General features: G+C 36.9%; 1 protein-coding gene and 1 long non-coding RNA gene across 7 annotated transcripts in view; one reads left to right on the plus strand and one right to left on the minus strand.

The window, feature by feature from the left end:
• Positions 1 to 25078, minus strand: part of LOC134665459 (uncharacterized) — a 430855-nt gene that overhangs the window by 209567 nt on the left and 196210 nt on the right. The gene's annotated exons all lie outside the window — the stretch shown is intronic.
• Positions 1 to 25078, plus strand: part of LOC134665397 (protein tiptop) — a 424238-nt gene that overhangs the window by 75215 nt on the left and 323945 nt on the right. For both annotated transcript variants that reach the window (XM_063522343.1, XM_063522344.1), the window contains exon 2: positions 14668 to 14712. The gene's annotated coding sequence lies outside the window, so the exon portion shown is untranslated. The remainder of the gene's footprint in view (positions 1 to 14667; positions 14713 to 25078) is intronic.

Below are 25078 nucleotides of genomic sequence, written 5' to 3' on the forward strand. Positions count from 1 at the left end.
ACGATGCGCCGGAAGCTCCGACCCGGACACGGCCCGGTTTAGCGTGAGTGATCCAGTCACAAAGTTACAGCCAGGATATTTGAACCGTTCTAAGGTCCAAAGAGCCCAAATGGAACAGACCTCTCAGTGACAGACGCCGACAAAGCACCGCCAAATCACGCAGCGATCACTAGTAATTGTGCGACCTGATTGTACCCTCAATAGCTATCGTTACAACAAATTCATCTTTTGTGGATCTTTAATTAAATGGAACGATTTTTTGAGATAGCTCGTCTATTGTTTAGTGACAGACGCCCTTATCTGTTGAAAGTTAGATTCACAAGAATCTTGATATTTGAAATAACTGTTCTTATTAAGCAACAATTGGTTGGTGATTTTATAATGGCGTCCGCTGAAGTCGGAACCACAGTTCGTTGTTTTCCAAAATATTCGTGTTGCATCTCTTTCCTCAATATCACAGACACGATGACGCTGTCATATTTCCACAAATATATTTTTAAATCTATTGCAGCATTTAGTTTGCTCGTTTCTGGACTTATGCTTCTGCCAAATCCGCCCAAGACTGTCTGTCCCTCACCAATTGCAACCAGTTTTACCCGCGTGTCACCGCAAGTCATTCACCCATTTTTCTGGTGGGCAACCCCAACCCCTCTGATCTTCCCTGGGCTGGGCTCCACTCTAAGGTTTTCCTGGTCTATCGTTAGGCAACCATACATGCGTCTTGCCCTGTCCATCTCCATTTTCTGCGTTCTACGGTTGTTACGACATCTACCTGATCTACCACATTCATCTTCCGCCTAATCCACTCGTTTCGCGGTCCTGTAGCGTAATGCCTAACATGGCTCCACTCTTAAAAACAAAAGTGACAAAATTAGATTCACCAATATCCCCTACACTCAAATATAGCACACGGTCGCAGTGACTGAAATCGATCAGGAGAGCATCATCATCAATCAATATCCAGGGTGGAAAATTAGGACTTCGTTAGTATAGTATAGAGAAACAGTCATCTACTATCCTCTTAATATATTGAAAGGCTGTTATTACTTTACTTACTTTACTTTATATCTATCCGCGGCAATTTCTGCTTCCTCCATCATATCTCTTCCAATCTAATTGCTCTTTCAACATCTAAACAATAGCCCACCCGCCATGACAGTATCATGACAGATCTCGTCATCTTAATTATCGGCGGTCACGGCGATGAATTGACAAACGTCAACGTCAACGTCAGTCGAGGTGAGAATGGAAAATAATTAGTAATGTGATTGGTTTGTGTAGTTGTTAAAGCTGGTACGCTAATTGATAGTATATTGTGTGTAAAATTTAACGTACTAGAATAGTTATAAGGATGAGTAGAGCTCAAAATCATTTTTGAGCTCATGCCCGAATTTTTCCGACAGCGACTCAACTGAGCAGTCGCCATCAGATATATCGGTGCGGCCAAGGTGCTCACAAATATCTAAACACCCCTCTATTATTGTCAAGGCGATAGAGTGCGTGTTCAGATATTGTGAACACCTTGGCCGCTCCGATATGTACATATATGATGGCGATGGCGACTGTACTGCGCGCATGTTGACAACGTCAAATACTGTAATGGCAGGCAAAAGGTTTCAATTTAATTTTTTTCAAGCAAAACTTTTCCTGACGAATCATAACTTTTTTTTATGTCTGCAAAAGGTCAACTTTTCTGACTGAAAATGTACTAGGTATAACAATTCGTTCGTATTCCGTCGCTGGTAGAATTACTTTTTTTTGTATTTTTCAATTTCTGAATTAGTCATTACCCAAATGTAAGTAAGACTATACTCATATTTGTTAAAATTGTATAATCAATCAGCGTGAGTAATCTTAAAGGTATTATTTAAATAATATCAAAACCGTAACAAGTTGTTGAATCTGAATCAGGCTCCGGCTCCTAAACTTTTCAAAAACGTTCCATTTTGCAAACACTACCTTCGGCCTTTTCGCACAAAGCGTAGACTCCAGGGTTGTCACTGCAATGTGTCAAAGTCGTCACCCGAGGGTTGTCAACGCACGGTGACTTGCACCCTGTTGATCGCTAGGGGGACCACGCTGCAGGTAAACGGAGGACAAGGCTTGTCCCAGACGGTGTATTCAGTCAATGCACGGTGCGACCTCGCCCCCTATTTCACCATGAACAATTTCTGACGGCGTTGTTACCTGACAGTGACTGGTCCAATAAGTAAATATTGACTTTAGGTACAGACACTACTTTTCGACCCAGAAAAGGCCAGGAAATTGTCAGTATCATGTGTCAATTGTCACTCTGGTGGAACAGGACCCAGTTGATTGTTTGTGAGATTCAGATATTAGTGATCCCTAAATTGATCATTCTGTGATCGCTAAGATGTCCGTGGAAAAGTTTCATATATTTTGCCAAGCAATGAAAATGTCCATGTAATTTCTTGATCTTGATTATTAAATAAGAAAATAAACACGGATCCTATCCTACTGTCGGAACTTTGTTCAATATACTTAATAAAATGTTTTTTTTTTATAGCAGTATTGTATTTTACTTAATTATTGAAACGAAATTTCATAAAACACGCTTCATTACTCACTGCTTTCAATTAATTATTCACGATTCGAAATGTGATAATTTCTCTGAATTTACTCATAAATCATCATCTTCACCATTTCTGACATTTATTTCACTCTAGAAACTCTCTAAAACAGAGACTTCTCTCTACCTGACAAAACGATATTTGATGAACAAATGATATCCCACTTTCCATCGCGTTGTCACCCCACAATCGCCGGCTAAGTGACGGTGATCGACAAAAACGGATGAAGTGCGATTTTATTAACAGCCCGCTTTCATCAACTTGAAAAAATACTCTCTATGGGAATAACAAATGATGTTGTTCGGCCGGAAAATGGTGGATCCTTTGATCGCGGTGACTCGACGTTTGACGTTTGAAGAGATTCTGTATGACGACGGAGTGTATGGGTATTATGCTGTGATGGAAAAAAGGTGTTTTTTCGTGAAATGGCTTGGTGAAAACTAGCGCCTGAAATTATTAGAAAGTACTGGCACAGAAGACATAAACGTGCATAATACTTCATTATTGCTTGAAACTTTATTGGAACTTTGGCTACCTGTTTTTTTTTGCGATTTTTTTAATTGTTCCACATATTTACACGCTTATGTCAGTTTTTGAATGTGCTAATTCATAAATATCTAAATTATCTAGTGCCTAAACTTATTTTTTTAACTCGGTGAGTTATTTATTTCCTTTCCTACGATTGTTTACTAACTACACTTAGCGCCACTTGCACCGTACCACTAACCCGGGGCTAAGCGGTTAAACCGTTAAGCCAGTGTCAAATTGTAATACTGGCAACCATGGTTACCGACTTGAATATAATATGTATTTACTACTGCTGAAGTGTGAACGTACGTATTTTGTCAAAATATCAGTTCTAACCGAATCGATTTGCAAATCATAACCAAACTTGCCAATCGAATACCCTTCAACCCTATACGTGTTATCGCTGACTCATCATAGGGGAAGTAACATAGGGGAAGTGCACGATCAAAAGAACATATAATATGTATAATTTGTGAGACTTCTGTCCTTCTGTTCATGGGAATCTTGGTCACCCTTGCCAGGTGCATAGTAGCAATTATAACTTTTATTAGAAGTATTATGATCGTTTTTTTAATAGTGATACTTAGGGAAGAGCTATAGTTTTTTTAATGCAAACTGAAGCCTACGTTAGCCGCTTACCAAGCGGGTCGTATGCTTATGCCACTGCTTATGCTATATACTAAAACGCTCAATTTAACAAGGGCTCTTTTACAAGACAATACAACATTTACAATGTAACATTTATAAATAAAACAGCTAAAACCTGCGTACAATATGACATTATACAGGGTGTTTGGTACATCGTTTGCCAAATTAAAACGGCATATAGGTTGAGTCATTTGCTATCTTCTCATGCAGCAGCTGCTGGGGACATTATATTAATCTAAAAAAAAAATACTACAAAACAGAGATTTAGGTACAGTTTTCTTGCTACTTCTTACACTTACGGCAACCATGTAAAAGTCGCCATGTGACTGTCGCCTTAAACGCCACTTGCAGCATCGCACTAACCTGAGTTTAATCGGTTAAGGCCCACTTGCACCATCCGACAAACCCGAGGTTAAGCGATTAAAGCGTTAACCTAGTGTCAAATTGTACGGGTAACCATGGTAACTCCAGGTATAATCGTTTAACCCCGGGTTAGTGGAATGGTGCAAGTGGGCCTTAACCGTTAACTCAGTGTCAAATTGTACTGGTTGCATTGTAACTCCAGGTTTAACCGGTTAACACCGGGTTAGTGATTGGTGCAAACTTGGCCTTAGTTATGACAACCATTTTCTTGTCACCTCGTCCAAAAAACAACCAACGTATAACAAAGAAAAACCCCGAAAAGCGAGTGACTCCGGACAAATTGAAGTATAATACAGTAAGGCGACAGGAGGAAAAGCAATGAATCGAGCCGACATGTGTCGCGGTGCCAGCCCTAATGACTGTGCAAATCGGCCTCGACTATTTATCAACTTGTATGGTAGGGCTGGCGCGTTTTGATTCGGTGAAGGTTTTGTTAAGTAAAGATTTTATGATGGAAATGAAGTAAGTTCATAAAATGTCGTGAATAAAATCAGTATTGATCAGAACAGAAGTTTAGTGTTTGTACAAACTTCTGTGGGAGGATCATAATTTCATAAAAGTCTTAGAAACCACGACAACTGATTTGACTCCTAAAGCTAGTAGAATAATAAAAATAGTTTCCTAAAGTGTTAAAAAGTAGCTTTAGATAAAGTGACGTTTATTGTATTACTAGATAAGCATACATCATATCATACCATGGAGAAATAAGAAAGGTTAGAGTGTTCATTCCATACAATGATAAAAACCCATTTATAATAAGTTACAGCCGAGCTTTGTTGAAACTTATTTTTAATATGAAGTTTTAAGCGTGTTTTGAATTTATTAATAAGTTTTACCATACAGCCGTATTCGAACAATGAGGTACGTCAAATACTAGATATTGAAACGATATTGATCGAATATCAAATCAAGAGTGAACAGGCACCTTCTGGGCGAGCTCGCTACATCGTAGGCCACGTCTACGCCTCGGCTAATCTGTGGCCATGAGTAAGCCCATTCATAATAAAAAAAAATGTCAGTGTTAAACAAGTGTCAAAAGTGACGTTTTTGATTAAAGAAACGTCAATTTCGACACTTGTTTGACACTGAAATATCCGATCCATATCCTTTCAATAATTATGAATGAATGAATGAATTTTATTTATTTAAAGACAACAATGGCCCAAAATTGTTAGTAACAATTAAGATTATCTATCTATTTGACGTAAGTATCTCGTTGTTCGAGTACGGCTGATACCTTCCATGCAACTTACGCTACGTCTTACGTAGGCGAACAACGCGCGAACGCGGCGCGGCGCGGCGCGGCGAAAGCGGCCGCCGCCTGACATTCGCGTGCAAATCGCGCCGCACCGCGTTCGCAACGAGATCGCTTACGTAGGACACTTCTATGGGCATCAAAGGATTGATTTCGCCGCGCCGCGCCGCGCCGCGTTCGCGCGTTGTTCGCCTACGTAAGACGTAGCGTTATTATTATTAAGAGAGTAAGAAAACTTATGTATAGAGTGAGGTAAGTTTACTCATTTCTCAATATTAGTTGATTGAACTTAAAAACAACCTAATAACTCTCAAAACACATCCTCACCAAAAAAAAACTTGATTGGTTTTTTCCACAATTAACGCCCCTAGTACCTCCAAAAGGATATAAAGACAATTTATATAAACCGGTTTCTACATAATATATCTTCGTCATAAATGGCCAGTTTAAATTAATAATGGGAACTAAATCAATATTGACGCCGAATCGATAATTCAATATTTTCGATTATGACTGAATCGATTATTCATAGGCGAATTATGTAAATGGGGCAATTTATAATCGAACGTAGTGTGTTTAAGTTATATAACTATTTGTCTTAGTGAAAGCGTAATTATACAGGATCCTAGATCTAAATGGTTTTCTTTGTAAATATAATTGCTTTATGCGTTGAAACAAGTTAATTCAGTAAAAACTATCTAGGTTAAGCGCCACTTGCACCTTCCCACAAACCCGGGGTTAATCGGTGAAACCTGGAGTTACCATGGTTACCCAGTACAATTTGACACTGGGTTAACGGTTTAACCGGTTAACCCCGGGTTAGTGGGATGGCGCAAGTGGACCTAAGAGTAATATTTTACAAGGAAAAGAGCATGTTATCATATCATTTTTCTTGAAAAAATTTTTGGTAATCGAGAGTCTAAACTAAAAAACTAAACAATTACTGATTGCTATATAATAATGATGTATATATTTGTAATGCTTATAAGATTTAATGAGTTACATCTAAATATATGCGTTCAATGAGTTACATATATTCAAACTACCAAAATACTTATATCTACATTCTTCTTCACATTGGTGATCAAGTTTGTCATACATATTTATGTAGGTAATCATCTATTTCGAGATACAAGTGTGAATTAGGTATTAAATTAGTATAGATATTACCTTCATTATAGTTTGTAACGAAAGAGATATACGAAATTTCCAATCTGTGAGCCTAGTCAAGATGTCAATCGTTGACAGAAAACGCCAATTGAAACTTAAATAATGTATGGACATAGTCAAGTGATTCTTCGTTGCATCTGTCAACCTTAGGTATATACCTTGTGGATGTACCAATGTCATCTTGGCTAGACTCCCTGTACGAATATGGTGGTTGCATTTCTCTTGTCTATTGTGACATGCGTCACTCTCCCACTTACTTGCTAAAAATGACAGATGAAAGCGCGACCATGTCAGGTTCAAATATTAACGCAAATTAAGAAACTTCTACATAGTTTCTTACGTCATATTGCCACCCACTGTCACATCTTAATTACGAATATTACCACAGATTCCTAATTTAGATACATATATATTAGAAATTATTATTAATAACCTTAACGAAAGATCTGATGCCACGAGATGGTGTGTGGGATTTCTTCTTGTGTCAAAGTGATTTTAATTTTATACTTATTTTATTTGTATTAAAGTTGAATGTTGCTTTTTTGTGAGTGATTACGTAGCTCAATATTAGTTTTTGGCGTTAACAATCAATTGCATATACTATTGATATTTTAATAAGTTATCCTACTTATTTTGCAAAATTTGACCACTTTTACCACCGACAGACATCCACTGATGGACATAGGTCTCCCCCAGGACTCTCATTTTGGATACATATTTTTTTTTACTAATAATCAATACCTGATTATTATGAAATATGAATGATTAACACTAAACAATATATTTAGTCCACCCTCTGGAAGGCTTAAATTTCAATTACTTACTACAAATAATTTCAAGAAAATAAATTCAATGCCTGCATAGTATGCAGGCATTGAATTTATTTTCTGCATACATCTGCGAAGAAATTCAAAGGTGTATGTGAAGTCCCCAATCCGCATTGGGCTAGCGTGGGGACTATAGCCCAAGCCCTCTCGCGCATGAGAAGGAGGCCTGTGCTCAGCAGTGGGACGTATATAGGCTGAAATGATGATGATGATGATGATGAAATTCAATGCGACCTCTATTGATTAGGTTCAAGGCAAATATTATAATTTTATTCATGTTTGTGCCAAAATGAATACCACCTAGAGTTTGATGTCCAAAATGTCAATCATTAAGAATCACTTAAAAATAAGATTTGACATTAACCTTTGCACAATGTCGAAAACATTGAAACTGTCTAAAAACATTGATTAAGGCAAGACTGGTTGAAGATATAACAGAGAAAGTTGCCAGCCTCATTTTTCCGAGCACGGTATACTAACATTGCCATGCATTTATATTTATGAACTAGCCATGTATGTGAGGAAAAATATGCACCTGTTCCAAAAACAGCAAAATGAAAGGTTAAAAAACAAACTTCAACTACCAGCACCAAAACTAGAACTATTCCGAAGCAGCCCCCTATATTCCTCTGCAAAATATTACAATAATCTTCCAAACTACATTAGGTCAGAAGAGAAGGACGAAAAGTTTGCAAAAAAGTTGAAGGCATTTCTTATTAATAAAAACTATTATAAAGTTGACGATTTTTTAAATGATTCCGATGTTTGTAACTTTGTACCAACCAACAATGTAAATAATTATAATTTTTATTAATATGATATTTAATAGCACTAGTCCTAGTTTTAAGTTTTAACTGCCATACCCGTTCCGGGTCCATGAGATACGTTTTATGTTTTAACATCTTGTAATTACCATGGTGCAATAAAGAAATATGAAAATATGAAAAATATGAAAGAAATCTAGATAATTCAATTATTATATAAATCAGAACGGTGACACTCATATAATTCGTCGCGCATCTTGAATATTATGCAAAAATTTAAGACTACATCTATAAGTAGCTTAATTATCCATTAGTAGTACATTTAGTAACTGGCGACGTCATTTTCTATACGAAACAGTCTGCCGATTTTTGCAGGGGAGGGGACGTCAAATGTATTGCTATTTCTGCGTGATTTGTACGTAACGTACATATAGCCATGTCTATCCAAACAAAAGTTTGCACAATTGTGCAAGTTTTTCGGCAGAGGGGTAAACTCTTAAAGGTAACTCCGGTTATTAAATGCTCTAAGATAAGTACTATAAGAAGGTAAAAAATAAGGTCAGTGTAGGACACCACCACCACCACCACCACCATTCAGCCTATATACGTCCCACTGCTGGGCATAGGCCTCCTCTCATGCGCGAGAGGGCTTGGGCTATAGTCCCCACGTTAGCCCAGTGCGGATTGGGGACTTCACATACACCTTTTGAATTTCTTCGCAGATGTATGCAGGTTTCCTCACGATGTTTTCCTTCACTGAAAAGGTAGTGGTAAATATCAAATGATATTTCGTACATAAGTTCCGAAAAACTCATTGGTACGAGCCAGGATTTGAACCCGCGACCTCCGGATTGAAAGTCGGGCGTCATATCCACTCGGCCACCACCGCTCCGTGCGCCACCGCTGCGTACAGTGTCCTACAGGACACGCAATTCTAAAAACATTTAAAAACTTCATTCTAAATAGACCGTCCGTTGGACAGCCAATTGATTTCCCGTCAAACCTGCCTGCTAATTTAGTGCAAGAGAATTTTCACCGAATTAACCATTTTTGACTGACGCCGTTCGGCGGGATGCGGCGCGAATGAAATTAAATACCCCAACCATTTGCTTATAATGAAGTGAAAATAGAAGAAAATATCCATAGACACCGTATGATGTTGTTGACATGATAACTCATTAGAAAGGGGAGTTCGGGGTAATATGGACCCAAAAAAATATGTCGCGAAAATCTCTTATAACGTAGTAGTACTAAGTAATCACTTTATTGCACACAGCACACGTTTACATAATATTTACAATAACAGTACAAAGGCGAACTTATCTCGTAAGGGATCTCTTCCAGATAAACCTTCGAGTAGATGAGGGGAGAATTCCATTTAGATAGACAATCTAATGTTTTAATCTTATTTGACCTACTTTTATGGTAGCAGTTTATTGCTGTGAGGGTAGCAGTTCTAACCTAACCTATTTTTCTTTTAGGTAGAGAAGTTTGTTTCTGTAAAAGTCGCATATCTAACCTAAATTAACCCACTTCTTTCTGGTGCCTAACAGTTTTTTGTGAAGCAAGTATAGTTAAGATTTATTCCACATAATATGTGGTATATTATACTTACATAGTACTTAAAATACATCGAGACTATTCATGTACATATTATAAATGCGAAAGTTAGTCTATCGTTCAGTTACTTTTTCACGCTTAAACCGCTGAACCGATTTAAATGAATTTGGTATGAAGATAGTTCATGTAAGTAACAGGGAAGTATATAGGATAGTTTTTCTCAAGCAAATCATCATTTAATGCAAAAGCCTCGGTAAGAAGTTACTAAATAAAAGCTTGTAAAAGTACCAGGCTATCATAAACGCGTAGTAGTTGCGCGTTATAATACGCGCTGTCAATCAGGCCGGGTGACGGCCCAGTCCAATACAATGGCGTTATCGGGCTAATGTTATTTACAGTTATTGCTGGACTATGGTTTTATGTTTTAAATTCGATATCGGGTTTGCATTGTTTGCTGGCAATCGCAATTATTCGGCATAAATATTTACGAGTTTAAAGTAACTGAAGAAAAGTGTGTAACTTCAGAATAAAATAGGAAAAACATAAAGAAATCAAAAGCTATTGGGTTAATACCTAGTCGATAACATTAAACTCCCTTCCATAAATTCCTTAAATGGATCACAATGGATTTTAATTTAAGAAGAAAACGGGACACCATTTATATAATTTTTCTTTTTATTCATTGTAAGAATTTCCTACAACATGCATTTCTTTTCTATTTCGAATGTTCGTCATTATCCCAGTTTATGTCATATTTAAACTTAAGTAATTATTAATAGAGGTGGAGCAGAGTGGCATCTATTGGGCATGTCGAGCACTAGATCGTTTACCTAATTATATTTTTTTATATATTCGACTCTACATATAGTGCACTTTTAATTTTGTCCTTGAAAGGTCTTTGGAAGACAGTCAGAGATATTTAATATGTCGTTATTACCATTATGTAAATCATTATGTCAAATACAAATACAAAGTCAATCTTAAAATCTACTTAAATAATTTACATGCAATTTCCTAACTTAAAATCTAAACATATTACTAATATACTATCCTACTTACACTATCAGCCCCATTCCGACCCCCACCCAGCCCAAAAGTGCCAAAGATGCTAGCGGCATTACCGCGCTGGATGGCAAGCGATATCTGTTGGACTAGATAGGAGCCTGAACGGGGATCGCCTCCTCTGTCACGTAGACGCCGCCCCAAGTCTCTAATCAACCTCTTGGCCTCCGAACACCACGGCCCCGCAGTTTCCACCGCGACCGGAACAAAATCGTACGCTGGTTCCAGGTTGGCGTATTTTAATCGCTTGAGCCTCGCGGCATTTGCCGCATTTCATTTGTCCTTGAAATCAAGTGTCACAAGTTGATTTTATATAAACACATGAAATTAGAGATTACAATCATGAAAAGTGACATGCATTTATAAAAATTTCGCTCAAGAATATTTTACAAGCCTTTAAGGCTCTACAAATAAGTGTGTATTATGGTCCTAATCCTAATATCTTGTTCTTGGTCGAATGTCATTGTGTCTCACTCTCTTACTGAGCAAAATGCGAGACAAAATACAAAGAAATTGGACAGGTGGAATACCACTTCTACTTACCCTCTTTTTAATTATTTTCGCGCGCATTGCAGTGAAATATTTTCTCGTAGATGGCCACAGTTATAGGTCCATCGCATGACTACACACACTGGTAACAGTATTACTAATTATGTAGTAATTAATTAGCACATGCCACAAATTTACCACATATCGATTGTGGTGAGAGTTTAGATTGCCAATGACTTTATGGCAACGTTCTGTTAATCTACATAAACATTCACATAATAGAATATCTGTCTGCTACTAATTTTCGTTGCTAGAAATTTAAAAAGAAGTTAAATTAAATTTAATTAGAGCGAGCAGAACATACAACTACTCGCTCTATCGGAAGTACAGTCAAGGAATTTAAATTCCGACCCATTTCGTACTTTGTCACAGTGACAATCAATATGAAAGCCGCTAGAGACCTCATACGGTTGTCACTGTGACAAAGTACGAAATGGGTCGGAATTTAAATTCCTTGACTGTACCTACCTACAGTCATCAACTCATCGTCATATTTTTTTTTTCAATTATCGAGTGAAATAAGTTCAGTTTCAGAGACTATGCATAATATAAAGCGTTCCACATTGCCCCGATGCTTCCCTTATCCTACCTACCCCTTAAAAGTTTGTCTACCCCGAGTGGGCATAGTTCTGTTTTATTTACTAAACTGTGTTCAGAATAACATATGTACAGTCGCCTTCAGATATATCGGAGCGGCCAAGGCGCTCACAAGTATCTGAACACGCCTCTATTGTCAGGGCGTTAGAGTGCGTGTTCAGATATTGTGAATACCTTGGCCGCTCCGATATATTTGATGGCGACTTTACACAGACGCGTGTGTTACTATTAATTCATAATTCGTTCGATTTACAAGCATTCCACGGGCTGTCCCGTACAAACGCATTTTATTTCCTGTGTTGCAACTTTTTTTGCGGTATTTAAAGCAGGCGATTATTTTTCTGTGTATATTTTTGACCATTTGTCATAGAAAAGGAAACTCTTATACTGCAAATCTTCAGAAAATCGCGTTTGTACGGGACAAACGGTAGACAATTTCATGGAATGCTCCTTTAACTCTTTCTAATTTACAAAACCTATGATCAAACGCACTGCATCAATATAATTTTGATACATCAAATGCACATTCTGCAAGAGCCCAATGATTAGAAAATTATCCATTACCACCCCGTGTTCAAACATATAGGTAAATATTAATTAAATCTGTATTGCAATCTTAACTTAATGAGTGACTTGTTCTGCGTCCACGCATGAGTTACGACGCATGCGAGAACTCCTATCATACTTCAGCGGTTCATTGTAAAATTAACCTTATTCTTTTTGCAATAGGGCTGGGTTTAGATTGGGTGAAAAATACGATTTTGTGAGATTTGATATTGCATTTGTATAGTAATTTAGGAAATAATAATCGGTTTTCTTTGTGAATAGATTCTGGCGGTTCTTTTTTAAGATGAAAACTTCATATGATTGATTTGGTAGGGATACTAGGGATAAGGTGTATTCGGGTAATACCGAATGTCGGATAATTCCGAAATTCAGATGAAAATCACCCTAAATTCCATCATAATAAGAGTCTCTTTTCGGAATTATCCGACAGTTTTCGACATTCGGAATTACCCGAGTAAACCTTATTTGGTTTTTCTATTCTATGTATTTCGTTTATTAATAGTATCAATACACATATGTATTATATCATAAACCCTCAATAATGCGATTAAAAACCGCAAAATAATATGACAGCTAGTATAGAGGTAAACTAATTATTAGGATATTTTTTTGTGTGTAAAAATATTATTAATGCGTAATGACATTCTAATTTCGAACATCTCTGAAAAACAAAGGAATTTTATTTGACCTCATTTAGTATTAGTCGAGATGACGTTTTATCTGAAATGAAATGTCAATGAACAGTTTGATCAAAAGCCGCTATGACGGTCGTAGCATGCGGTTCTTGAATATATCATAGAGAGCTTATAATAGTTATAATTTATGTTTTTTTTTAAATTTATCTACACAAAAGGTACATGCTCATAAACAAAATTTACAATATCGCCAAACGGTAACCAGTTTGTTGGCGAAAATGTGTGTAGGCAAAGCAGCACACTTCTACATACACTATTATACACATCTATATGTATAATAGTCTGACATGTATAGTACTAATGTCAAATGAAATTGACCGAAGTTCGTGTAAAGACTGCTAAGTATTTCACCGCTTGAAAAAATCAATGCATTCAATTCTATATTTTACACCCAATACCTATTACTACGTAGGTACTATGTGTTATATAGACCAACAGAATAAAGACGAAAACATTTTAAATCCTATTGGCGGTTACGCTGTTTTTGAACAGAATAAAGACGAAAACATTTTAAATCTTATTGGCGTTTACGCTGTTTTTGAACAGAATAAAGACGAAAACATTTTAAATCCTATTGGCGTTTACGCTGTTTTTGAACAGAATAAAGACGAAAACATTTTAAATCCTATTGGCGTTTACGCTGTTTTTGAATTAAACTTTAGAAATTTAGTGCGATCGAGTGAATACCTTTACCGGTGTCGTGACCAAACTGAAATTAAACATTTTGAGATGTCTCTTGACTTCGTATAGCTATTATTCCAATTTGAATCTTATGTTATTAACTTTAAAGTCGTTATTTGAGTTGACTTTTTTGTTACAAATCGGTCAACTTGAATGATATTGTAAATGTATTGTGGTTTAATTTATTATTATTACTCGTGTAATTTTGATTAAATTGGTCCCTAAATCACAATTAACTAGCGATTCGATTGTCAATTTCGCTTCTAGTGCAAATTTTAGAATTAGAATTTCGCATGGTTGGTTTATGGAGCATTCCACGGGCTGTCCCGTACAAACGCATTTTATTTCCTGTGTTGCGACTTTTTTCTCGGCATTTAAAGCAGGCGATTATTTTTCTGTGCATATTTTTGACCATTTGTCATAGAAAAGGAATCTCTTATACCTTTAAATCTTCAGAGACTTCTCGTTTGTACGGGACAACGGTAGACAATTTCATAGAATGCTCCTTATGTCCTTACTTAAGTTGTGATTAAAAATACACTCATGGACAAAAGAGGAACGCAAAAAAAGTGTATTTATTGACAAATTTTGAAATTACTTTAGGTGCTGTAATCCAGTAATCAAACCTTTTTTTACGTTCCTCAAAAATTTTCCATGAGTAAGTATATTTATATTATTCTCTTTTCTTTCTCCCCAATCCTGTGAAATAAATGTACTTAAGTATTAATAATTGTTTTTAATTCTTTTCAGATTTGGATGGTGTGACAACGATGGAATAAAGTCTGGATAAGCAATGTAAGATATACCTACTGTTAATCGTATAAATATTTACAATTTAATAACTATTAAATGAAAGGTTTACAAAACTCTACGTTATATGCCAATAAAATCCATTTACTGTCAAAAATGCCTTACATGATTTTGGAAAAGAATTGATATTACCTATTCAACCTGCTAGATCGATTTTTAAGAAACATAGCTAAAAACCACTTCCTCACGTGAAAAAACAAACCGTTTCGAAACCGGCCCATCCGTTGGAGAGCTATGATGCCACAGACAGACTAATATAGAACAAATACAATACAAACAGAATTACAGTAATTTTGTTAAGTAGGTATTGATTTACTTACGAAATCATGATCTATACTGTTCTCAAAACATTTAAAGTCTCCGAAACCCGAGCATACAAATCACAGCTGTTCACGGCGGGAGCACTCGACTCCACTAGCTCTCGACAATGATACAACGATGATGACTGGCGAATTCTCCAGTTTGTTAACAGATGGTCCACTCGCAAAAAGTGGGATTGATAGCTTAGGAATTTAGCTTTGTTGTGCAATATTTAAGTAAATAGTGGTGGTACTGGTGCTCGACGCGGTTCCAGTACGTGTCATCTTGAAACTTAAGTAATTGTCAATAGAGGTGACAGCAAGGTGTCGTCTATTGGCCATTAGCATGTCGAGCACTAGTACCACCATCTTACCCGGTTCGTAAAATTTTTTGCGAAACGTAGTTAGATTTTTTAATTTGTATATTTATACATTCGTTATTTTTATTTGTATAAACATTATTGTACAGTAAAAATTATACAGTGACAAAAGGCGGACTTAATAGGAACTTAGTCAACGGCCTGCCTAAACGGTAATAGCTAGGTGAGGGGTGCTTGAACAAATGTCATATAGAGGACGTTTAGCAGTTTCTAAAGCCAACGTTTTCTTTTCAAAATGGCAGCAAGATTGTTGAAATGATCATATAGTTATAGCGCTGAAATATTGAAAATATGTTTTTGGTATTTTCAAATTAACGCTAAGTTTGAGTTATTATCCCTGCCGATACAGGTTCGACACCGATTAAGCAGTACTGTATAGCCCGTCTAGAACTGGCTACACAAATTCTAAAGAGTGAGAGACTATGTACGAAAATTATCTGGAAAACCAGAATATCCTAACCTCAGTATATCCAGAGCTTAACAACCACTGCCAGCTTCTTAGAGGCAGACATCACTTGACGGTTATTCCTGTTACCTCCATCTTGTGTCGCATGTCGCGTCGCTAGTGTCGTAGTGTCGCTACAAACAGCTCTGAGGGACGCGTCTCTCAATAATTCAGCCGACACGTCGGTGGCTATTCCAGGCGCGGGATTAGATCGGTGTTGCCTGTCACACGAGTGGCCGTTATAACTAACCTTATATGAACCTTATGCCGTTCTGATAAGGTTTATGATTAGGATGGTACGTGAGTGAAAAGCTTGAGGTGAGGGAACTTGAATTTTCTAAGCAATCTTGCTGCTACATTTCGTTGCTATCTTCACATGACTCAAAAATACTTTGACAAAAAATATTTTTTAGGAATAGTTTTCTAAAAATTTTCGAGTGCCCTATGATACCCTGATGGCGCTGATCACCTCACTAACAATAGCATAAAATTTTCTCATTATTTTTATGTAGGTAGGTAATTAAATACGCAAACATTATAATACAGTAAAATTATACATTTTGCGTTTGCGTCAAATCCGGTAGTTCTGATTTTTTGCAGGCTTGTTTATGATGTTGCCCCAGTGAATAATCCAAGTTTGTGACCTCGAGCGGCGAACGCAACTTTGTCAAAAATCGAATAAACCGCATTTTTTTTAGATTTGGGCGATTATAACCCTAAAGTACTAGTTTTTGATAGTAACTTCCTAAGGCGTTTTTAAAGTAGACTAAATTTGCTACAATAAGACACTAGAATTGTCTCTGTACATCTAATATTTTCCGAGATAAAGCCTTTCATAATTTTATAATTTTACATCAGTTCTTAGCTATAATTTAAGGGTTAGGTAGGTAATTTATATGAAATTCATCTCCGCCACGTTCTACAAAATATTTATATTCCATAAAAAAAATGTATGAGTGCCTATTTTGAAAAAAAAATTTTTTTATTGAAAATAAATATTTTGTAGAACGTGGCGGTGATGAATTCCATATAAATTACCTACCTAACCCTTAAATTATAGCTAAGAACTGATGTAAATCTTTATCCGGCTGTGCTTTATTGTAAGGCTTTATCTCGGAAAATATTAGATGTACAGAGATAATTGTAGTGTCGTATTGTAGCAAATTTAGTCTACTTTAAAAACGCCCTAGGAAGTTACTACCAAGAACAAGTACTTTAGGGTTATAATCGCCCAAATCTAAAAAAAATGCGGTTTATTCGATTTTTGACAAAGTTGCGTTCGGCGCTCGAGGTCACAAACTTGGATTATTTATTGGGCCAACATCATAAACAAGCCTGCAAAAAATCAAAACTACCGGATTTGACGCAAAATAGCCAGGTTACAAAATTCGACAAATTTACTGGATTATTATACGTTACGAGAAATTGTTGTATAAGCGACATCTAGGTATATATGATTGAAACTATAGACGGAACATTGTCCCACATTCGCGGTACAAATTCGCATTTGTTCCTTTGATTTACCGCCTAAACGTTTACAGGCCCGATAAAACTCATCTAACAATTACATGCCGTACCGTATTAGACATTAATTCCAACTCGGGACTCGCTGCGACGTTCCCTTTGATTCATGAGTCTTCAATCCACAACTTTAACCTAACCACCAAAACTTACACAATCGATTGTGAACTTTTTTGCGATCTTATTAAAGCTGAAAATGATTGTCCGGGTTTCGAGTTTAATTGTGAAGGAGCGGTACCAATTGTCTTTACAGTTTGAGATTAAATTGATTTATAAGACAGCATTCAGTCCGTCACCGGTTCGTGGTACGGTCATAAAGTCGTGTCGGGGTCGTTACGCCGGTCTTTGATGTGACGTTAAATCATACTTGATTTATTGGATTCCTCAAGTAACGGGTAATTTACGTAGCTTAGTTAAATTTGGAGAAATTCTGTGGAAAACAGGATATTTGGCGGATTATGAATTTTATGAACATATTTAGTCACAAATCTTAGAGGTGAGGAGGTGACAGACAATTATATCCAGTTGCACGATCATAATAAATTAATAAATGATATAAAGTGCAGACATATAAGACGTATGATGAATCACATTATGTTTCTCGGAAATGTTCAGCGAAAGAAAACATCGTGAGAAAACCTAAATATATCTTGGACTTTTTCCTTTACTTGATTCCTAGATGCGCCTTGGTTTTCCTGTCTACATCTTAACTTCAACTCTCTATATAATATTCTTATTCATTCGCTGTGTCATACCATACGCTACGCTACAAAATCAACTAAATCTTTTTAATACGGAGCAAGAACAAATCACTAACGATTGCGGATGGCGCTGGGCCTAACATACGGCGTTGCACGAACAAGAGATTTCCTTTAAAAATCTGGGTAGCTCCACTTCTTAAATCCATCCTTGGGTCCTAAGGACCAATCCTGCTAAAGGAAATCTCTTGTTCATGCAACGCCGTGGTTGACCTTTTTTTGCTCTGAGCAAACACAACTATAACCAACCCAGTTGCATAACAAAACATTGATTTATTGTAAACTGAAATAGATGTCTTATACTTTCTAAAGGATGACTCACGCTAGACCGGGCCGGGCCGGGCCGGAGCTTCCGGCGCTTCGTATTCTATTAAAACCCGTTCTGTGCCATGCCGGGTCCAAAGGCAGGCGTGGCTCATTCCGCGATTTCGTCGCTTTGCTACAGGTACATAGCTAAAAGTACACCCGTTCCACCCCAATTTTGGGGAAAGCCATAAGCCGCGCGTGGCGCTGGCCACCAAGCGGCCATATCGGTGCTGATCGTAACAGACGCGTTTTGTTAGAGAGTGAGTCTTCTGTAGGTACCTAGTACTATTATTTATTCTGTGCCAAGGGTCCCCACCACGCTGGCAGCGTTATCCCGCTGTATGGCGATGGAGACCTGTTGGACAAGCCATGACTAAAACCTAATGAAATAATTTGATTGGTCCACCATTGCACTGATTGATAGGTTACAAAGCCTAAACTTAACCAAGCGACAACATTTAGATGACAAACGAAGTGGTCCAAATTAAGCCGGCAAATTGGGCCGACTGGAATAACCAATCAGTCTGGATCCGAATAAGTCCGGTATATTTAAACTTATTGATTAATGAATGTCAATGTTTACTGGTACAGTCCACGTCAAAGATATGTTTACATTTTTGCACCTTACTCCTTTGTAATAAGGCGAAAAGTGTAAACATATCTTTGACGTGGACTGTACCTAAACCAGGCGTGACTCACTTCGCGATTTCGTCGCTACAAGTACTTACATGCGGCTGGCGCCAATTTTGGTACCTAGCAGTAGTATAACTGCCTAGCTATCACGTTTGATGAGATGTTACAGCCTGGTGACAGACAGACAGACAGCCAGATAGACAGACAGACGGACAGACGGACGGACAGCGGAGTCTTAGTAATAGGGTCCCGATTTTACCGTTTGGGTACGGAACCCTAAAATCAGTAATACATCTTATTTTTTACTACATATTTGACATTTACGAGAAAAAATATAGCTAATATGTAGGCAGTGAAGAAAAATCACTGCAATCAAGGAAAATACCTTTTGTTTTCAATATCTTCATTACTCATCTTTTTTACCGAAATTAAAACCAAATCAAGCGAACACCTAATCCGTCCAACAAACGTCTATTGAGGCAAACAAAAGATTTAATCGTCCGTCCCAGGTTCGATTCCGGGCTTTGTCCGCGAGAGGAACTCATTACATTGGATCCACTCCGAATTTGCGATTAACTGATCACGCACTTCCGGTTTTAAACGCTGCGTTTTTTAAACGCTTTGCTTTGTGGTTGAAAATGTTTTGCGTGAATATTTGTAATCATGGCATGCATATATATGTATTTGGAACAATTTAAATCCCAAGAAGTAAACGCGATATCAAGTTGAATATTATGTATGTATTATTATGTATTTGTGTTTTTAATTTCTGTTACCGTTGCTTTTTTTTTATACTCCCTTCAGGTAGATGCCTGTCACACAGATCCAGATGTCCATATGGACAGACTGTGTTTTTTGTGTGACCTAAAAATAACCTACAAAGCAAGATGTCTGTGTTGAATATAAAAAATATTTCACAAAATACATACTTATAATATGTAGATCGAAAAGATGAAAAATACAGACAAACTTACAAGGCTGATTGTTTTTGATCAAAGCGGGTATAACCCGAGCATAATATACTATAGTATGTATATGTATACATTTTCTACAACAAAGGCCACTGTAATCTACACTGTTGTATTGCTCCCGCTATCTTCTCTCTAAATTAAATCGCGGCGTTTCGCCTCCCAGTGCGTAGCCCGCTGGAAGTCCGTCTCGCCATCGTTCAGATAATGAGCTTTACTCTATTCCATCCATTGTCCATTATACAAACGATTTTCTTTTAAGATTTGATTGAAATCTGTCATCCCTGCGAAGCCCTGTGAGTGACATTGGATATTATATTCTTTATTCATATAATTTCGTTTTCTTCTTCCAATTTATGTAATTGAGTTTATTATTGTCTGACAAAAGACACAGTTTCATTTATTTTACATATTTCCCTATTCTAGGACGCGGGATCTTTCTAAAATTATACTCTTTATATTCAAATTGAGTGTAAATTTTCGATATCAATAACAAAACTAGAAAGTAACCCACTCTATCATATAAACGATTGTCTATGAAAGAATAATATACCAACTACTTACATAATTTGTCTTATTTACCCAGGTGCTATACAAAAAAAACGGTAATCAAATTTTATGGTTGAGTTATACCTGGTTAGGTATTTAGGAATAAATTTAACTCTGTTTTTATAGTACATATATCCTCTAGTAGCCCACAGATGAAAACTTGCCAAGACAAATGCAAGTTTGATTTGTCAAAATAACGATTTAAATTAGAATGACTCGGGAGACCTTTTTATAGGCATCTGGGCGGCTAAAGGTGTCGTCGTTAATACCAGTTCGTCCAATGAACTACATTTAATATTTGATGTTTTGACAAATTTTAATGATTTTATTTCGTATGTTTTATTATTTATGTCCAATCAAGTTCCTATGTTATAATCTGAAACATAAATACACAGCTTAAGTATTTATTTCAGCACCTAAAGCGCTCTGAAACCTAAGATATACACCAAAGCACCAAACAAAACCTAAAATATATCCAGAAAGCTGGAGGCAAATTGCACTTGTCACGCCGTCACCGTCACGCCGCGATATTGCACGTCACGTCACGTCACGTATATTAGCTGCATGTGCAAGCGCAATGCACTCGCAGTGCACTGAAATAATGTGACGTTGACGCGAGTTGATGGTACGTACTGTTTCGTTTTTGAGACGTCTAAGATATTTGTTGTCTAGCGGAAGTAACATTTTAAACGAGTGTAGACGAAGTTTTAGAAATTGACTTTCTACATTTAACACAGTTTACAGTGTAAAATGTGTGGTATAAAGACAGATTGTGTTAAAAAAGTAGTAGACCGATTTAAAAAACGTATGTTTTCATAATTAAAATGTTGCAAAAAAGATCGTACCGTAGATTTAGATCACTGTAGATATTTAATATTTTTTTAAGTATTAATATTTATAAACGTATAAATTTGTCCTACCGATCTGTCATTTAATAAAATTACAAAACAGAATGATGAAACATAATTTGAACAATCGAAACACCATTTTAGTATCTATTTTACTAATATGGTGTGATACTGATAAATAATAACTTATTTACGGACTTAATAAAATTATTAACGTACCTACCTATTCACCTATTTGCGTATAATCAGTTAACGATGTGTAAGTAACCCGTAAATGCCTAATTACAATTTTATAGCACTAGCATTCGACACTCGATCTTGTAAAAATCGATCGAAACAAAATCGATCGTAATAAAATCGATACGCCATCGAACACGTACGTCGCGTGTGAAGAAATGCAAATGTGAGACCACCGCGAGGTAAAGGTCGTGTTGAATGCTAATAGATTAAAAAAAGAAATTAGAGGGAATTACATTCCTGCTGAGGAATTGTTGGAATTTTGTATTTTTTTATGGATCAGCTACTGGTGATAAAAAAGATGGTAATGATTTTAGGTCTCCGTAATACCCGAAGGGTAAAAACGGGACCCTATTAGTATTACTAAGACTTCACTGTTCGTCTGCATGTCTGTTTATCTGTCTGTCTGTCACCAGGCTGTAACCCATGAACCGTGATAGCTAGATAGTTGAACTTTTTACAGATGATGTAGGTACTTCTGTTGCTACTATAACAACAAATACTAAAAAGTACGGAAGCCTCGGTGGGCGAGTCCGACTCGCACTAGTTAGGTTTTTATTTACTCCCGACGGAAAAAAAGGGGTGTTACACTCGAACATTGGTGTGTTGGAGGGACCGATTTGACTGTTTATTTCAAGATAGTTCAACTCAAAGATGGCGCTGTTTTAATGTTTTTCGTGCGTTTTAATGTCATAGAATGACATTTAGCATAGCTTTAGCAAACCTAGAACATAAATGTGACGTAACTTACAACTACATAAGAACCAATTACATTCCAGTCATGTTGGTATTATCGGAATTTGCTTAGCTTCTTTATGGATCAGCTGCTTGCTACTGTGTGAGGGCAATTAAAATGGCGATGAATTTTTAATGATTATTATTGCACTCATTATCATTATCATTGCATAACGGTATAAATTGAAAATGGTACTCTACTATAACAGCGGTAAACCGTTCTCCCAGTGTCAAATTGTACTGGTAACCATGGTAACTCCTTGTTTAACTGGTTAACCGCGGGTTAGTCGAATGGTGCAAGTGGGTCTAATACTAGTAAGATTTGGAGTTGTAATCACTCTCCAAGCATCAAGATGAAATTATATGAAATAAATGTTTCGTTGTACAAATTTGGTGTACCTATACCTAAATATGGTGTATACCTAAATTTTGAACATTTAAGGGCAACTTGCACCATTCACTTACTAGTGGGATGGTGCAATGTGTCCCTAAGAAATAAACATAGGTACCTACTTATACCGGGTGTGGCCTGTAACACGAGCAAATAATTTAAACATAGATTGTACTCGTCAAACGGTGACACTTTTGTTCAACAACTTTTAAAAATTATGAAGTATTTAGACTCCCTATTTTTCATACAAAATAAATATTATCTTCAATGGACGCCATCCCTACGCCATATCATTGTGATTGAGGTTGCTTGTCACGCCTTAAACATAACCAAATTCGCAATACATTGCGTCTTAGAATAAACTTTAAAGTGTATTAAAAATCAAACCACAAGTTATTTTTAAAAGTCGCTGAACAAATGTTGATCAGTATGAGGAGTACAGCCTACAGTTAAATTTTTTGCTCATATTACAGGTCACACCCGGTACGATGTTAATAAAATTCTGGTTGAGTATAGGAATTATTGGCATTTTGTATGGATCAGTTGCTATGAGTAATTATTAATCCATTAAGTAGATATTATCTATTAGAGATGGTTTAGTGTTAAAACTTCTTGGAAAATTTGAGTGTACTCATGCGAGCTGCATGTTAAAAGTTTCTACAATTTAGCCACTTAAATCAGACAAGTTGCAATGTTCTAGTAGAAAGAAGTTTAATAACCGGAGTCGCCCTTAAAAAGGGGCCCACTGATTAACAGTCCGCCGGACGGTATCCGCCTGTCAGTTGTTCGGAACTGTCAAAATTTTGTTCTAACTGACAGGCCGATACCGTCCGGCAGACTGTTAATCAGTGGGCCCCTTTAAGGGCGACTCCGGTTATTAGCTTACCCCTCTGCCGAAAACCTTGCACAATTGTGCAAACTTTTGTATGGACTGGCGTTTATATGACATGGCTATTTGTACGTTACGTACATATCATGTACAAATAGCCGTACATTTGACGTGCCCCTCCCCCGCAGAAATCGGCAGACTGTTATGTACAGTAAATGACAGCCAAGGCGTATCCAGTTACTAAATGCTCTATGTTTGCCTCCTATAATATAAAGAAGTTTTTGGCAAAAAATTCATTTTTGGTACAAGCTTTTATCGCTGACTGTACTTTAATCCCACAGGCAACTAATGCTCATAGAGACAATTCTAAAAACCCCAAACACAATTAGGTTTCGTTGTTTTATGACAGAGTTCCTATGGCCACCTCTGGTCTCCATCATCAGATCAGCTCGATGGTACCATAATATTGCATTGTCATCCGACTTACGTATGTATGCAAAATTTCAGCTCAATCGGAAACCGGGAAGTGGATCAAATTTAACTTGCAAGATTTGATTACAGACAGACAGACAGACAACGGTCAGGTGAAAGTAAATAAAAGTTTGTAACTTGTAAAAAGAGTGGTTGGTGCAACTGGCCCTTAGGGCCACACAAACGGACTGTCATCGGTGTTCGGATGCTTTGTCACAACATGCAATTATTTTCCTGTAACGAAATTGACCGTTGCCAAATGCAATTAGGTTTCACGTTGTGAGTTCTCGTGTGATCGGAACCAACCCACCCAACGTTGATCAGTTCGTGATCTCTATTTACTAAACATACAGGTGATAGTTTATAATCATAGTATTTCACATACTTCGTCTTCTATGACGTGATTAAGATGGGAAGGAGACAATGATGAATCGATGCTTGGACTAATGAGACCCACCGTGCCGTCATTATAATATGTCGGTAGTTAAATTAGTTAATAAAACTAACGCCTGATTGATAGACAACACTAGGCCACACAGAAGCTTAGAATACGCGATGCATGTCTGTCTACAGTCTACATTATTTACAGTACTTATAGTGTACATACGTACCTATTCCATAAAATTTCACGAGAATCACTGCCCGATTCGAACTTCAAGATAGATCTAGAAACGATACCTATGGATTAGATGTGTCAGTGTCAGAAATAGGCGTGATTGTATGTATGTATGTATATGTGTCAGTGTCCAAAATGACTTTTTTGGTTGAAGAAACGACACATTTGACACTGACATATGTAATCCATATCGTTTCTAGATCTATTAACTGATGTATCTTAGAGTTCGAATCGGGCCGTCAGTTGAAAATTGCAACCTGTAGAGGAGAACATCCGGACATACGAAGCATTTTTTACCAAACTGAAACCGAGACCATCTCTAACGCGGTCTCTGAGAACCGACATTTGCATACCTACTAGTGTCA

This window comes from Cydia fagiglandana, chromosome 6 (genome assembly GCF_963556715.1).
Source record: "Cydia fagiglandana chromosome 6, ilCydFagi1.1, whole genome shotgun sequence".
Classification (NCBI taxonomy): domain Eukaryota; kingdom Metazoa; phylum Arthropoda; class Insecta; order Lepidoptera; family Tortricidae; genus Cydia; species Cydia fagiglandana.